Consider the following 17,357-nt stretch of genomic DNA (forward strand, 5'->3'; position numbering starts at 1 on the left):
CTGTACCCTCCCTCCTTATCCCTCATCCCTTCCCAAGCATGTAAGAGAGCCAATGTTTCGTTTGTCCATTCTGGGCTACTGTAGAAACATGGTGGTGCAACATGGTGGCCTCCATGAAAGAAGACCCACTCTCTATGTAGGTTCATTCTAAGGTAACAAAAACACAACTCTTATTTTCAAGTGTTTATACACTCATTAAAACATACTTATGAATATTATATTCCACTTCGGATGGATACCACTGCTCCTGATCTATTTAAGAACACTTTTCAAAATGTTACAAAGTGCTTCATAAAGGTAGCAATGTAAAGTCTGAAAAAACAAAAAACAAAAAAAACAATTGAGTGAAGGAAAATGCAAGAATTGAAGAAGGAAGTAAAAGACAGTTCAAAGAAAACTCCAGAACATCTCTGATAAAAGTGAAGAAGAAACTGACTCAGCCAACCTGATTTCCTTGAGCAGATCGTTCCAGAGCCTCGAGGCCCTGACAGCAAAAGCTCTTTGTCCTTTAATTTTCAGCCAGGTTCTCTCAAAGAACATACTGGTGTGTTTGGTACTAAGAGGTCAAAGAAATAGCAGAAGCCATGAAGAGCATTAAAAGTAATCAGTAAGATGTAGAGATGTAGAGAGCAGAACATCAATACAATACTGCAGAGCTCATTTGTAAGTGGGAATTGGTCAAATCACTTGTCCTTGGGCCCATACACATTCCTTCCAACTAAGATTTTACATTGTTGAATGTGCTTACAAGCCTTTGAGATCACCTTTTTGGTGGATATAATAAAAACTATTGGTTAAAGCCTGTTAGTGTCAAACTGCACATACATCATTCTGCACAAAAGACATATTTCACTTACAGATTGAGAAAAGATTGTAGTCCTTATTTAACAAAAATGAAAATGTTCCCTTTACTTTAACTGAAAATAAAGTAACCTCTATCTTGTTTCATGTCATGAGTAAGACAGATTTTTTTGGGATATTTTACAAAATGCCTAAAATGTCTTGAATTATTCAGTAATTCACAAAAATGCTGCAATTTGAGGAAAGTTTATTTCTCTTCTTTTGTTTTTTTCTGTTTATAATCTTGCGACCACTCAGTTTTAACTTGCGACCTCTTTTGGGGAAAACACATTAAAGTACTACCACTTTTAAATGGTTGGGCTGCTTGTGGTAATTTAGGCTTTTTGAACCATTTGGGCAGTTTTCTCAGATGAAAAGTTCTTACAATCCTTACAATACAAATTACATTTATATAGTACTAAATTGTTTTCCTAGTTACATTATGGTGAGAGAAAGTCCCCGAATTTGACACCAGAAACCAGGGTCCTCATAATGAGTCCTGTGCGTGTTTAGGTGTTTAGTAACAAAAGCACTTTGGTTGAGGTTAGTGAAAGATTGATTTTTGCCAGACTACATTAATCACCAATGTTTCCTCATTTATGTTTTATACATATATTTTATATACAGTATATTTTTCTCTCAGTATCCTGTTCCTGTCTATCTCTCTGTCACAATGAGGCATAGCTAGTGAACATAATGCATAGTTAGTTACATAAGAAAGCTTTAGTGACCTTTCCCCTCCTTTTCTTAAAATATATTGCTATTCATTGCAGTATGTATACTGTTTTCTGTGTGTGTATGGAAGTCAGGACGAGGAAGGTTTTGTGATGTTTTGATGTTTTTACATGGTTTGTAATATGATTGAAAAATCAAACCATAATCCAGGGGTTTCCAATTACGTTTCCTCCAAAACACATTTGTCAAAACCGTTTAGTTGTAAATAAACATACATTTCAGGGGACAGAGTCGTATTGTGTGTGCTGCATGAAAATAGATCCTGGTGTAAGAAATAAGTAAAGAATTGTAAAAGCATCTAGACACGTGTGTGCAATATACAGACTACAGATGGGACATAATGGAAGCAGCATAAGTGGAGGGAATGATAACATCTCTGTCTAGGATCATTTTGAGCTTCTGCCTCCTTTAAAATTACCTCCAGTAAATGGATGCGAGGCTGTTGTGGAGCTTGGATGTTGGGGTGTTTGGACACATTGATGTGTGAGTTTGTGTGTTACAGCAGAAAAAGACAGAGAGAGGCGGAAGAGACAGCTGTGAAAATAAGGGAGATAGAGAGAAGTGACAGGGCCTGATTGAAAGGCGTCACTGACAGCAGATGAATGGATGACTGCTGTCATGTTGCAATGGGTAGAACAGCTACAGTCTCTCTGCTGCCTGTATGTATGTGTGTGTGTGTGTGTGACTGCAGTGTTTGCTGATCTTTCTTTTATGTGTGATAACAGCAGGGGGTGAGGAGAATGGGACAGCCACTGTACAGTATGTAACTGCACTAAACCCTGCAGGAACATCACAAATCTTACTTCATGACATTAAAAGTAGCATTAATCCATGATTGGGCTGCTGAATTAATCCATCCTGTGATGGACATATTGGGGACATTTTTAATCACAGGCATTTTGATTAAAATCAATAACCACAGGAGAAGTTTATTAATATGGATACAAGAATGCACCTCTCTCCTAATATATCCTCCTCTCCCATATGTTTGAGCATGTGTGCGTCAGTAGAGAGGGCGTTCATAGGATATTATCTGAGCACTTCTAAATTGAATTAGATACACACAGACAGACAGATATATTTCAATATATTATATATTTTATAGGTTGTGTCACACGTTCCATACATACAACAAAGTGAAATATTGACGTGTCAAGAAACCATCTGCTTGTTGTTATTGTGTGATTTATTTATTTTTTAACAGTGGAACAAATCTCCATCGAAATGAGTTTCTTTTTTTAACCTGACTGAGTGAACTGCACAACAATTCCCATGTGCACGCACCTTGTCCCGGTGCAAATGGTAACATCTCTTGAATATTAAATCTATAGCACCAATCTCACCAGATAATCCAGCCATGGCCATGAAATCACCATAACTCATTTATTGGTGCCGGTGACTGTTTAATGAATATTTGATAAAGAAATATCTATCTATTTATCAGGCGATTGCCGGATGGTGCACAATGAATTTCCATAAGGACAAATAAATCTATCTATCTATCTATCTATCTATCTATCTATCTATCTATCTATCTATCTATCTATCTATCTATCTATCTATCTATCTATCTATCTATCTATCTATCTATCTATCTATCTATCTATCTATCTATCTATCTATCTATCTATCTATCTATCATGTCTAATAAATTGGGATCTGAGCACCATTTTTGGTTTGATGAATCATTTTAACGTCTGAGATATTCTAAGTTCTTCAGCTGCGTTTCCCAGTAGAGGAGAGTTAAGCAAAACGTCATCTTTGTTTCAATGTGTTGGTGTACAGATTGGATCCTTATTAACTTGACCACCATCTTAATAAAACTGACGTGATGATGGTCGTTACCTACAGCAGTTCTCAGTGAGTCAGGAATCTTCTGGATGCATGTCAATCAGACTGAGGACGCTAACATGTGTTGTGAATTGCCCCTAGGCTATTTTCACACCTGGGCTTTTTTATTCAGTTGAATTGGACACTGATTGGTGTTCCATCTTGATGCGATCCATGGGCAGGAAATGTAACAGTTGCTAGCAGTTGCCTGAAGAACTAATTGAGGTTGGACCTGGACTAGCACAACGTAGTATGTTGTATTTGACCAGATGACTTTCTTTAGGATCTTCTTCCTGTGTTTGTGTTCTCGCTCCCACCCCAGACACATCTGACCAATAAGTTGAGTTAGTGTTCTCTTTGTGTCACTTATTTTTTATTGTATTTCAATAGGACAAACAGACTTACAAACAAACACATCAGGGTCGTAGCTCAATCATCACATCATAATACAAATATGTGTCATAAAGTAAAATACACCCAGTATTTCTTTGCTTATGAAGTTGTGGCAATGATTGGAGTGATACATCTTCCATGGGCTGTTGTACCATATTGAATAGTATCAGTAGTAGCAGTAGTAGTTGTATTAGCGGCCATGGTCGTAATCACATAACGTCACATAGGTTTGCACAGTCACATGAGGAAGGTGCAGATCAGTGTGAGCTTTAGAACTCGGCGAACTTCCCTGTATTCCTTCTGTCTGTCAAATGAGCTGACAGTCATTTAACCGTGAAGGAAAACTAATAACCCAGATAATCCTGTGAAAAACACAAGAGACAACAGATTTTGTTTATCTCCTCTTGGCGGGGAGTTTGGGAGTGATGTCCTGCTTTCCCTCGTGCATTCTTTGTTCTATTCTTTGCTGGCGTGTTTATCAGACTGCATTGTGGGAAGGGTGACAGCAAGACAAAGATAAATGGGATGTTTTGATCGCTGTTTGTGGTGCTAATGTGTTTTAGTCACTCAAATAGTCTCAGTGGAAATGGAGTTAATGAGCAGTCTTGTGTATAGGTGGTGGATTAAAGTTATTATGTTCAATGAATAATGCGTGCTTGTTCGAAGCTGCAGTGCTCTTAAAACATATCCCCCCCACCCCCACCCCTCTTGCTCCCAGGACATTGGCGAGTGTCAGACTGCTTCTTGTGGTTTTGCTTCTTGTTGTTAGGGTGAATGGTACACTTCCACACATACAGAAACACCCACAAATACAAGGGTGGAATAACAACTGCAAAAAGCCTGCATTAAGTTTGGAGCACCAATTATCATCCCCGCCATCTGGACGACCGGGACATGAAACGACTCACAGTCACTGGGAATAGGCGTGAAAAATAACAGGTGATTTGCGGTGTTCATGTCTCATTTCTTAGTATTGGACCCCTGTTAGAAGTTTTGAACCGGTACGGTCCATTATTTCCCCCCGACCAAAGCATCATTATACTCTTTAGATCTGAGAGCTGAAAGATTTAAAACATTTCTCTCACTCTGATGAGAAGAAATGTTCTCTCTGATCAGAGCGGAGAATTACCTCTGTGCAGTTTTGATGATGGGCTATTCCATTAATCTGCTACAGCTTCATATTGTATTTCACCTACAATGTTTCTGTTTTTGCTTAATGAGCTGGTTTTATTATTCACTTTTCCTCTTCCCAACAGTTTAATGATGCCAAAGTTGAACAATTAAGACACTTTTTAAGATGACTTTTTGAAGACACGCAAAGTGTTTTTGGTGTGGAAGTGCTAAGAGGAATGATTGATTCAGAGATCTGTCAGCTGTGACAGGAACACAGCAGCGCTGAAGAAGCTGTCATATAGCACTGTGAGCCATTGCTCAAGGCTGTCAGGTTCAGCTTCGAGGCCAAAATACAGCCTGGTAGTTATCAAGCTTCCCTGAGCACCAACAAAACACCAATCAGAGCTGAAAACAAACTAAACGTATATACGTATAATTGAAAAATTAATTGAATTCCAAACTCTGTATAGCCTTGATTTGTCCTCTAAATAAGTTTATGATACTGTTTTTAACATTTTTGTGCATCATATAGCTTTAAATGATACGGAAAAATAATGCATGATGTCTACTCTCTCTACTTTCAAGCACATTTAAAGTAAGCACGCCAAGTCTTCATCCTAAAATTAATGAGTTACGTTATGGGGACTTGATTTTTGTCCCCAAAAGGGAGGCACGTCTCCAAATGTGACTTTAAACAAATTTGAGTCCTCAGAACATGAGGAATAGCTGGCACACACATGCACGCACGCACGCCTTCACGCATGCACACACACACACACACACACACACACACACACACACACACACACACACACACACACACACACACGCATGCACACACACACACACACACGCATGCACACACACACACACACACGGTCTGTACCCTGCACTAATCAAGCAATTTGACGGCCAATTTATTTTCTTTGATGTTTCAGTTTTAACACTACTGTTCAGGTGTGTAACACAACATTTTAGTGACAGTAATAATGTTGCAGATACCATTCAAAAAATCCTATTCACTCAAGTCTACTATTGGCTGATTCACATCTGTTCTTTCACTCTTCCCTTACAATGACTGGTCTCTTTCACAGCTGTGTGGTTAGTAATATCCAATCATATTCATATGTATGGACAGCACGGTCATTATAATCTGACACTTCTCATTATTACTCTGCAGCTCCTTCCATCCAAAACTCATTATGTGCTTTATGTTTGGTGTTGCTGATTTAAGTTTAAGTTAGTGACTGCAGCTCAAACTGTTGCAAAGTAATAGCAGATTGGAAATGCATTGCATCTTGTCACATAAAAGGCTGTCGTTTTAGGAAATATACTTGTCTGTCTTATCCACATACTACTTCCAACAACTCTAACAGTCAGCTCTTAGTTACATCATCTATGTCCTGTTTAAAACAACAAGGTGCAGTGAAGCTAGCAGTATCACCTTGCTACCAATTTTAGTTCAAAGCTAGGCTAACCACTTCTTGGACCTACAGTATTTCTGTACTGGACATACAGATATGAAAACCTCCAGTGCACATACACTGAGAATGGACTTTACAGTAAAGTAGGCTGTGGCTCAGGAGGTAGAGCACGTCGTCCACCAATCGGAAGATCGGAGGTTTGATTCCTGGCTTCTTCAGTCCACATGTTGATGTGTCCTTGGGCAATATACTAAACCCTGAATTGCTCCTGATGGCTGTGCCAATGGTGTATAAATGTGTGTGAATGGGTGAATGGGATGAAAAAGCACTTTGAGTGGCCAAAAGACTAGAAAATCTCTATATAAGTACAATCCATTTACCATCTTTTGTCCAGCATTTACACTTTAGAACTGAATAACATTTGCATATTTATAGATAGAATTTTCAATGAGGGAGAAGGAGGAGGTGTCGTTTTAAGGATTCTATAAAGATAATTGAATTAATCAGGCAGCATATATGTATGTGTCTTAAAATTTCCAAGTCCATGTTTATATTCTGAGGCGCTACTGGAATATCTTTGCATGATTTACAGTTTAAAAATTCCTTATTTATCTTATACTGGCTCTTTATGCAGCTGCTCCATTCAGCCTGTCTGAAACATGCTTCTATTCTGATTGGTTAGTTTCTGGGAGCTGTGTCACTTGTGGCCACTTGGTAGGCTACATTAAAAAAACATGAAACAAACTATAGTAGCAGTATTTCACTTCTTTTTCTCAGTCTTTGCTTGAAACTCAGTCAACTTCTCAAATACATCAGTACACGTTGAAATATGACAGTGGGCAGCCTTAGCAACCAACAGAACGGATGTGGGCATGTGCGACAAGCAGACGTCAGCTGGTAGGAAAAACTGAACAACCAAAGAGTAGTGAGCAGGTTGAAACCTGACTTTTGACTTGCAGGGAACCTTATTACATACATTAACCTCAAGTTCTGGACCTTTGACCATGTAAAGTTAGATGTTATAACAACATCCAACGTATAAAATACAGAAAAGCTAATATAATATGGACTAGGAGGTTCTTCTAGGAGGTTTTTTGTTAATAATTGAACTATTCAAAGATTCTTTACATAGTATATACATCAAGGTAATACAACACAGTTCCCAGTACCTTAGGCTTAGGCTGTCCTTACTGTTTAATCCCAGGAACATTGCAAACATGTATATAGTATAAACCCAATCTCTGGGTTCTTACCTGCTAAGTACCTTCCTACCTACACTCAACCTACTGATTTATACCTGAGCATCAGATTTCTATTATTATTAATCCCCACCACAAACTAGGCACATGTATTGCACATGACCTGTGTTAACATTCTTTCTTGTATTCTTTCTTTCTTGGAGTTACATCTAAATAAGTAATGTTATTTTGCCATGTCTCATTACTGAAGAGAATACTGCCGTGCAGTGATGTGATGTTCATTCATTCATGTATTCACACAGAGCGGCAGCTGTGATGAACAGAAGGTCTGCAGTGTCACAGCTTTGTCATATGTGTGTTAATAAAAAGGAAAACTGAGAATCTTTCTTCAACTTCCTACCTGTAGTTGTCTTCACCAGCATCAGAAAGACAGACAGGAGAAAACACAAGTCCTTGCTGTCCCCATGTGGTATCTCTGTAGGGGGTGTAGCGCCTATGCTTTGAGGAGGTGTCAGTAATGCTGTTGCTCATCATAACCAACATATGCAACAGCATGAATTCTTGTTTATTCTTGTCTGTGTAAAATAGATTGTTTTTAAAAATCATGTACTGAAATAAATGGGTGGCTGTGTGGAAGGTAGGAAAACATCTAAAATTGATGTGTGGTTTGGAAAGTTGTCACCAGTGATGTACAGTATATTTCTTTTTATGATGTAGCAGTGAAGACTGATGGCGCTAATGGTTATACAATAAACCCCACACTTCCATAAAGTTCTTGTCATTTTCACTTTACATAAAATACATTTCCATCATTATTGCTATGTTATATATTCATGTCTTAGGTAAAATAGGACTTGCTATTGTGTGATAGTAGATGTTTAGTGATGTAAAAGCTAAAAAATACACTCTCTCTGCTCTCTGAAACATGAATCAAGGTTTAATCACACATTTATTGATCAAACAGATCCACTATTGATGCTTTCTTAACAGATCTGTGGTTCAAAAAGACACTTTTTATGAGGAGATTCTTAAACCGGGTCAAAACTATTTAGAATATGAACAGTATAACAGGGATAAGACTCATTTGTTTGAGAACAGTTTCTCTGTAGCACCAAAGTGGCTCCACATACTGTATGTATATGACTTGTATATGCCCTTTCAGAGTGTACAGTATGAAATGTTTTAATTGAAACAAGCAGGATCAAAGGAACATTTTAAGAATCAGAAATTTAGTTGTTTAAAAAAACTATCAATAGCAACAATATCATACAGAATCACAACTCTGACCAAAATCCTTGTGAGAGGCCTCCATTCTTCACAGCAGCAGCAGGGAGTGATGGAGCTGCAGGGATGATCTAAGTGTGAACATTTCTAAACGCGCTGCAAATAAGGAAATGATGCAAAGCCAGAAACGATGCAAATCAAGAAAACACCTGCATTAAGAGAAACGCTGCATAGAGAAAAAGCACTGCATAGAGAAAAAGCACTGCATAAAGAAAAGGCGCTGCATAAACCAGTCACTACAACAGAAGTACCCCAAACCTACAGGGGGCCCTCTAGGTTGTCTCAACTAAACATTACTTTACCTTGCAATGCCGTTACTTTTGACTGAGAGACGCTTTCATTCACAGCAGCATGGGCATTGCGCTTTTTTTTCAGAACTTTATTGAACATTGAAAAAAATACAGACTCTCAAGAGGATATTAATATCAGATCAAAGTTAAATACAACATAAAAATAGAGATACAAATTTGGGGATTCATGTAAGGAAAAACAAAACAAAAAAACAAAAACAAAGTGCACATAAGTTTCCATGTAAATTAGACATTTAAATCAACATATCGGAGCAGAGACAAGAAAGGAAAGTCAAAAATTAAAACAACAAATAGCGAGCAATGTCCAGACTTATTTTTCTTGCAGTTTTGTTCGTTTACATTTTTTTGAGACATGAACAGAAAATCTTTAAATCATTAATAAATCCAGGGAAGGAGTGCAGTGAATATGATATTTACCCAGTAAATAAATTATATTAATTATGTCTGAAACAGAAAAAGGAAAATCATCCTTGTAGAAAATAATATGACATAGTTCAAAAGATGTCTGACCAATTTTCAATGTTTGACCAAAAACGTTGTGATATAGGACATTGAAAAAATAAATGTTCCAGTGTTTCATTCTCTTCATTGCAGAAGGAACATTGATGCAACTCAAATCCAAATCTTTTTTTTTTTTAGAAAGTCTGCTACAGGATAAATTTTGTTCATGATTTCAAAATGAGTTTCTTTAACTTTAGGCAAAATAGGCCATTTAATACATTTAGAATACCCTTTGTTTAATGTAGCTCAATTAACCAAATTAGAACTGTGTCAAATGATCCCTCTGCAATAATCATGAAACTGAATCTGGATTTCAGAGCATTACCAATAAACATATTACTACATTTTTTATCAGTCAGATTACATTCTCCCATCAATAGATTTGGTAATACTGTTAAAGCATTATTATATATTAAAAAGTTCTGAATTAAGTGAAACAAAGGTAAAGGGAATGGGCATGGCACTGAGCCTCAGTCGTCTCACTCTCTCCCTTATACCTGCCTCCCGTTGAGTCGAGACAACCTAGAGCGCCCCCTGTAGGTTTGGGGTACTTTATGCAGCACTTTTTCTCTATGCAGGGTTTCTCTTAATGCAGGTGTTTTCTTGATTTGCATTGTTTCTGGCTTTACATCATTTCCTTATTTGCAGCGCATTTGACGTTTATGCATTTGTTTTCGTTTCTTGCAGCATGTTTTTTATTTGCAGCGTAATTTTGTAGTTGTATTTGTTTTGACTTTTGTTTGTGTTTTGGAGTTTGCATCGTTTCTGTACTTGCAGCTGTTCTCCCCCAAATGAAGCAGTTGGCCCCGGTCGACCACCGTACTTCAAGGGCCCGTTTCAGAAAGCAGGTTTAGTGAAAACTCTGAGTTAGTTAACCCTGAGATGAGGGAAACTCTGGTTTTTCGGTTTCACAAAGCCAGTTCAGCTTAACTCTGAGTCAATTACCCTGGCAACATACTCCGTGAACCTAACCTGCTCGCTGGCAGGTTTTCTTCAACTAACCCTGAGTTTCTCCTCCTTTTTACTGAAGCCAGCAGACTGAAGGAGCTGTCAGACATTTCTTAAAGAGTTAATATTGAAGCACAAATACGAAGCAGAAATCTCCGTCAGAGGGTGATCAGACCCCGCTGGGATGTTTTATCTCTGATGATGTTCTGTTTGAGTGTTTCCGTTTTTCTGTAGGCTACAATCGATCATTTTATCTGAACAATATTCTCAGCCCTTGTATCGTCTGTACGACACATCGTGGACATGCTCTCAGTTCAGAACAAGTTTTTTGTGTTGCACTTTGTTTTTTTCTTTGCCAATGGCAGTTTTATATGTAACATATGTGACGCTGAGCATGTTACCAAGGCAACCGTCTGTCAGGCTGTCAGACACGTAATATTTTAAAGTTATTGATAGCCAAGTGGTTACTGCACATGCCTCATAATGACAGTATCCCTGGTTTGATTCCTGCGATTCCTGCAGGTCTTTCCACTCCTTTTCTCTCCCTGTTTCCTGTCAACCTATACCAGCTAATGTTAAATTAAGGTGAAAGTGCCCAAACATAAATATTAAAAAAAAAAAAGAAAAAAGAAATGTGACTCTTGCACTGAAACGTTTACACTTTGGTAGTGTTGTATGTATAAAGGCATTTAGGCTTTCAAATATACAATATTAAATAGATACTGGTAGTGTTGGGATGGCTGAAAAATTGACTCTCTTTTTTGCTTAGAATATTTCACTAAGTACTGAAATATATCACATGTTGAATGTAGCCACTGAATGCTGTTTAATGAGGGCCTGCCCTCATTAAACTAAACAACCTCACAATTGATTGTAATTAAATTTTACCTGACTTGTTTGAGCTATATTTTTATATATTTCATATTCATTGCTGCCAAGTAGGTCTGCATTTTGTACCTGTTGGGGTCTGCATGAATATTAAATGTGTAACACACAAACACATACACAGAATATAAATGTTGAATAGGTGGAACACTCGAGACAAAACTTTTTTTCATTAATACTCACACATTGACTTGGTTGGTAATTTTCTGCCACATCAGCTCATGTTCTTTTGCTGCTGCTACTGTATTTCTTTTTTTCTTAAGTATACTCATCATCTGCATGTATTCATTAATATTTCTAACTCCACTAGGGAGAAGTAGGAGGACTGAGCCCTTTGTTTCACCTGTTGCCATGGTGAATCATGTTATCTTGGCTCCATTGATGAGGGCTTGGTATCTCCTCATGCACAAGCTTCACTCAGAGTTACTTTGACTCAGAGTTGATTGAACCAACTGTTATCACCTGTTCTGAAACCGAAAACTCTGAGTTTGACAGCTCAGAGTCGGTCAACCTAGTGTTAAGGTTTTAACTCAGAGTTAGTTAAACCTGCTTCCTGAAACAGGCCCCTGGTCTAGGCACAGCAGTTTGTTTCTCACTTCCCTTTTAATATGTCATAGCTTTCCAACAGTTCCTCAAGGTTTCAAACTTGCAAAATTAGTAAAAAAGCAAAAGGCACTTTCTTAACAGTGGGACTCATCCGGGATTTCAACCCAGGACCTCTGGCTCCCTAAGCGAAAATCATACACCTAAGACATTTGGTAGATGCATATGTGAATACTATTCACGTCTGCATCTGCATCTGCATCTACATCAAGCTTGACCGCATTATTCGACCTGTGGGCTTTACCTTTGTCACTCATAGCCATAGAGGCCGAACTGGTCCGAGAGTTGGACATTGATGACCTTATCAAGGACTTTTCCTCGAAGAAGGCCAGGAAAAAGCCGGTGGTTTAGGTGAGTTTCACTGTGGTTTTGTGTGGTCGTAGCAGTGGCTCTTTACTGATGTTCATTCATGTTGCCTTTAGTACTTTCACGATATGTTTAGGTGGTTATATTTTAATTACGGTGTGTTTAACTCCATAATACTGCAAGGGCTGGCTATTTGAGCTTGCTTTCTCTCCCATAATATGTATATTGTCCTGTACATGGCAAGTGCCAAACAAAACAGACCTAAAATGACAGTAATTTTGTGTGGTTGTGTGTTGCCCGGTGTTGTTATATGCGTAATGGAAAGAGCGCCTTTTGCACTCGCACTGTTTGCGTGTGTAGGCAGGGGCCCGTGGCAAGTTTGTGTCCAGGGCCCGTGGTCAAGATAATCCGTCTATGGACACACTGGGCATACCTCCCAAATATCTCAACTGATAACTTCTGGTTTAGGTACGGCAATTTGTTTCTCACTTCCCTTTCAATATGTCATAGCTTTCCAACAGTTCCTCAAGGTTTCAAACTTACAAAATTATTAAAAAAGCAAAAGGCACTTTCTTAACAGTGGGACTCATCCGGGATTTCAACCCAGGACCTCTGGCTCCCTAAGCGATAATCATACACCTAAGACATTTGGTAGATGCATATGTGAATACTATTCACGTCTGCATCTGCATCTACGTCAAGCTTGACCGCATTATTCGACCTGTGGGCTTTACCTTTGTCACTCATAGCCATAGAGGCCGAACTGGTCCGAGAGTTGGACATTGATGACCTTATCAAGGACTTTTCCTCGAAGAAGGCCAGGAAAAAGCCGGTGGTTTAGGTGAGTTTCACTGTGGTTTTGTGTGGTCGTAGCTGTGGCTCTTTACTGATGTTCATTCACGTTGCCTTTAGTACTTTCACGATATGTTTAGGTGGTTATATTTTAATTACGGTGTGTTTAACTCCATAATACTGCAAGGGCTGGCTATTTGAGCTTGCTTTCTCTCCCATAATATGTATATTGTCCTGTACATGGCAAGTGCCAAACAAAACAGACCTAAAATGACAGTAATTTTGTGTGGTTGTGTGTTGCCCGGTGTTGTTATATGCGTAATGGAAAGAGCGCCTTTTGCACTCGCACTGTTTGCGTGTGTAGGCAGGGGCCCGTGGCAAGTTTGTGTCCAGGGCCCGTGGTCAAGATAATCCGTCTATGGACACACTGGGCATACCTCCCAAATATCTCAACTGATAACTTCTGGTTTAGGTACGGCAATTTGTTTCTCACTTCCCTTTCAATATGTCATAGCTTTCCAACAGTTCCTCGAAGTTTCAAACTTGCATAATTAATAAAGAAGCTGAAGGCACTTTCTTACTAATGGGGCTCATCCGGGATTTGAACCTGGGACCTCTCGCACCCTAAGCGAGATTCATACCCCTAGACCAACGAGCCACGAAAAACATGAAGTCTGGTATTTGCCCCTCCGGTGAGTACTATTCACGTCTGCATCTAGCTTGACCGCATTATTCGACCTGTGGGCTTTATCTTGACTCTTTTATGTCTTCCGTGTTGGATATGTCATTGTAATAATTGTCTGGAACTCAAAAAAATGTGCAGCACGTCCATGGTCCACAAAATTGCTTAGATGCTGTCTACACCTGTCCTTAACCAGACATGTCCACGCTACTAATTGAGACAATTGCCTGGCAACCTATGGAGAGGACGCTGGCGCTGCTCTATACCGGCATCCCATCTCCGAACTTCTCCAACTACACTCTTCACCAACCACTCCTCCCGGGCACGTTGCATCCAACAGCATCAATGAACTTGGACTTCCTTGTCGGCCACGATATGTCCATAGAGGCAGCCGTAGAAAGTTTGTTTACTCCGGCTCAGGGAATTCAATTCCTTCTCTGTGGGCCAATCGGCACCCTCCAAAGACACAACGTCATCACCATAACAATCACATCGTGCGCACTGTTTACCTCACTCCTCTACCCAGAGCTCCTCAACCCATCACCAATAGAAACCCATCTCATCTGAAATTTGCTCTTCTCAACACCCGTTCACTTAATAAAAAAGGACTTCTCCTCAGTGAATTTATTTCTGACTCAGCACTGGATTTTCTCTGTCTCAACGAAACCTGGCAAAAACCCATGGACTATTTTTCACTCAATCAAGCCACACCCCCTGGATACTCCTACATTGACAAACCTCGTCTGGATGGTCGAACTGGAGGTGGAATTGCCATCATTCATCGCCATGACATCAAAACCAGTGCAACATCCATCCCAACCCCTTCATCATTCGAATCCCTTTCTTTTAAACTATCTGGTCCCAAGCCCCTGGTCATCGCAGTCATTTACCGTCCCCCCAAGCCCGACCCTGCCTTTCCCTCTGATTTATCTGCATTCCTTACCCAGCTCTGTGACTTACTGTTCACCAGGAAATGTATAAACAACATCTACAGCTCTACAAAGACACCCTGAACTCTACCCGCTCCTCCTACTACTCTGAAATCATCCAGTCTGGCAGCAGCAATCCAAGGACCCTCTTCACCACCATTAACACACTCCTCAAACCAATGGACACCATCTCACACTCCTTCTCAGTTGAGAAATGCAATAACTTCCTATCCTTCTTCAGTGACAAAATCAGCACAATCCACAGACAGTTGACCACCTACCCCGCTCCATGTCCCGAACCTGGGCCCCCCCTAACCACTGGTAAATCCTTCTCCACCTTTGCTACCATCACCTCCTCTGATCTCTCCTCCACAGTCTCAACCATGAAACCATCAACCTGCAACCTTGACCCGCTTCACACCGCACTTCTAAAGGCCTGTCTCCCTGCTCTCACCACCCTCATCACAACCACTGTAAACTCCTCTCTTTCCTCTGGCCATGTCCCCTCCTCCCTAAAGCTTGCATCAGTCACCCCCGTACTAAAGAAACCCGGCCTTGATCCTGATTCCCCTAACAACTACCGCCCCATTTCCAATCTGCCTTTTCTATCAAAAATCCTCGAACGTGTTGTTGCCAAACAACTCATCACCTACCTAGACTCAAACGACCTCTTCGAACTCTTCCAATCTGGTTTCCGCTCTAAACACAGTACAGAAACTCCCCTCCTCAAAGTGACAAATGACCTTCTGCTATCCTCTGACACCGGCTCCCTCAACATCCTCATCCTCCTTGACCTCAGTGCTGCCTTTGACATGATCCACCACTCCATTCTAATCTCCCGTCTTCAATCCACCCTCGGCATCACTGGCACCGTCCTCTCCTGGCTCAGATCCTATCTCTCCGACAGACACCGATTCATTGCCATCAACAACTGCCAATCAGACACTGCTCCTCTCATCCACGGTGTCCCCCAGGGCTCTGTGCTTGGTCCACTCCTCTTCATTCTATACATGCTTCCACTTGGTCAGATCCTCCGTCACCATGGTCTCCAGTTCCACTGCTACGCCGATGACACACAGCTTTACCTCCCCTCCAAAACCATCACTGCCTCCACCCTCTCAACCCTCTCCAACTGTCTGACTGCCATTAAGACCTGGATGCAAAATAACTTCCTCAAACTCAACTCCAACAAATCCGAAGTCCTCATCATTGGTCCTGACTCCCTCACCCACTCCACTCAGAACTTCTCCCTCAACATTGACGGCTCCACCATCACCCCCTCCACCAAAATCCGTAACCTTGGAGTTATCCTGGATCCCTCTCTCTCCTTCCTCCCCCATGTCAACCATATCACCAAAACCGCCTTTTTCCACCTCCGAAACATCGCCCGCCTCCGCCCCAACCTGTCTACTACCGCTGCTGAGACACTCATTCATGCTTTCATTACATCAAGGCTCGATTACTGCAACAGTCTTCTCTACGGCACCACCACCAAAGTCCTCAATAAACTCCAATACGTCAATACTCCAATACCTTGCTGACCTCCTTCATCACCACGCCCCCTCCCGATCCCTCAGGTCCGTCTCTGCCAACCTGCTACAAGTCCCCCGGACTAAGTGCCGGACCTGGGGTGAGCGGGCCTTCTCTGTTGCTGCCCCCACCCTATGGAATTCACTCCCCCCTCACATCAAAATCTCCCCAACCCTCTCCTCTTTCAAATCTGCACTAAAAACACACCTTTTCATACTAGCCTTCAACTCCTAGCTCCCACTGGACTCATCATGTTTTAACCTTTGTTTTTGTCTTCTTCTGTTTGTTTGTTTTTTAACCTTTTATAACTTATAAACATTTGTTTCATAGCTTTAAATAGGGAAATAGGGAAATTGTAAAGCGTCTTTGAGTACCGCATAAAGCGCTATATAAGTTTGATTTATTATTATTATTATTATTATTACTACATAAAGGGCCGTCTGCCTGCAGTTGTTTGTTCCCACCAATCAAGAGCACACAAGTTGACCAATCAACCATCAAAGATCTGTTGATTAAATAGGTCAAGTCTAGTGTTCTCCTGCTTGGTTTCAATTAAAAACTTCAGCCACATGGCCGTTGATGGAACAGTTTGGACACCTCTGCCTCATGAAATCCTTTGTGAGAAGAGACCGGATAAGCAGCCTTTCCGTTACACTTGAGGCATTTTCTGAAGTCTCCTCCAGAGTAGACATGCCCAGCATTACGCCCAACTTTCACCATGTAGGGGAACTGGTTGAACTTTCAACTCCTTGTCAAGATTGCGTAGCTTCACAACAGTTCCAAAGTTAGTCAGACAACTGAGTAGGAGTCACAATCCTGCCCTGAGGGCTCGTCCGGGATTTGAACCCGGGACCTCTCGCACCCGAAGCGAGAATCATACCCCTAGACCAACGAGCCACAGCATGCACAAGAAAAGCGTTTGGAGGTGGCAGAATTTGGCTAGGTGTACTTTTGTCCCAGCAACCACTGTTAGATTCATCCATCCGTCCACTTGTCTTCGCTTTCCACACTGGGCATACCTCCCAAATATCTCAACTGATAACTTCTGGTCT

General features: G+C 40.5%; 1 non-coding gene across 1 annotated transcript; it reads right to left on the minus strand.

The window, feature by feature from the left end:
• Positions 1-17,130: 17,130 nt before the first annotated feature.
• Positions 17,131-17,202, minus strand: trnap-cgg (transfer RNA proline (anticodon CGG)). The gene has a single exon. It is a non-coding gene; the product is annotated as a tRNA-Pro (tRNA).
• Between the last annotated feature and the right edge of the window lie 155 nt (positions 17,203-17,357).

Source organism: Scomber scombrus, chromosome 9 (genome assembly GCF_963691925.1).
Source record: "Scomber scombrus chromosome 9, fScoSco1.1, whole genome shotgun sequence".
NCBI classification, from domain to species: domain Eukaryota; kingdom Metazoa; phylum Chordata; class Actinopteri; order Scombriformes; family Scombridae; genus Scomber; species Scomber scombrus.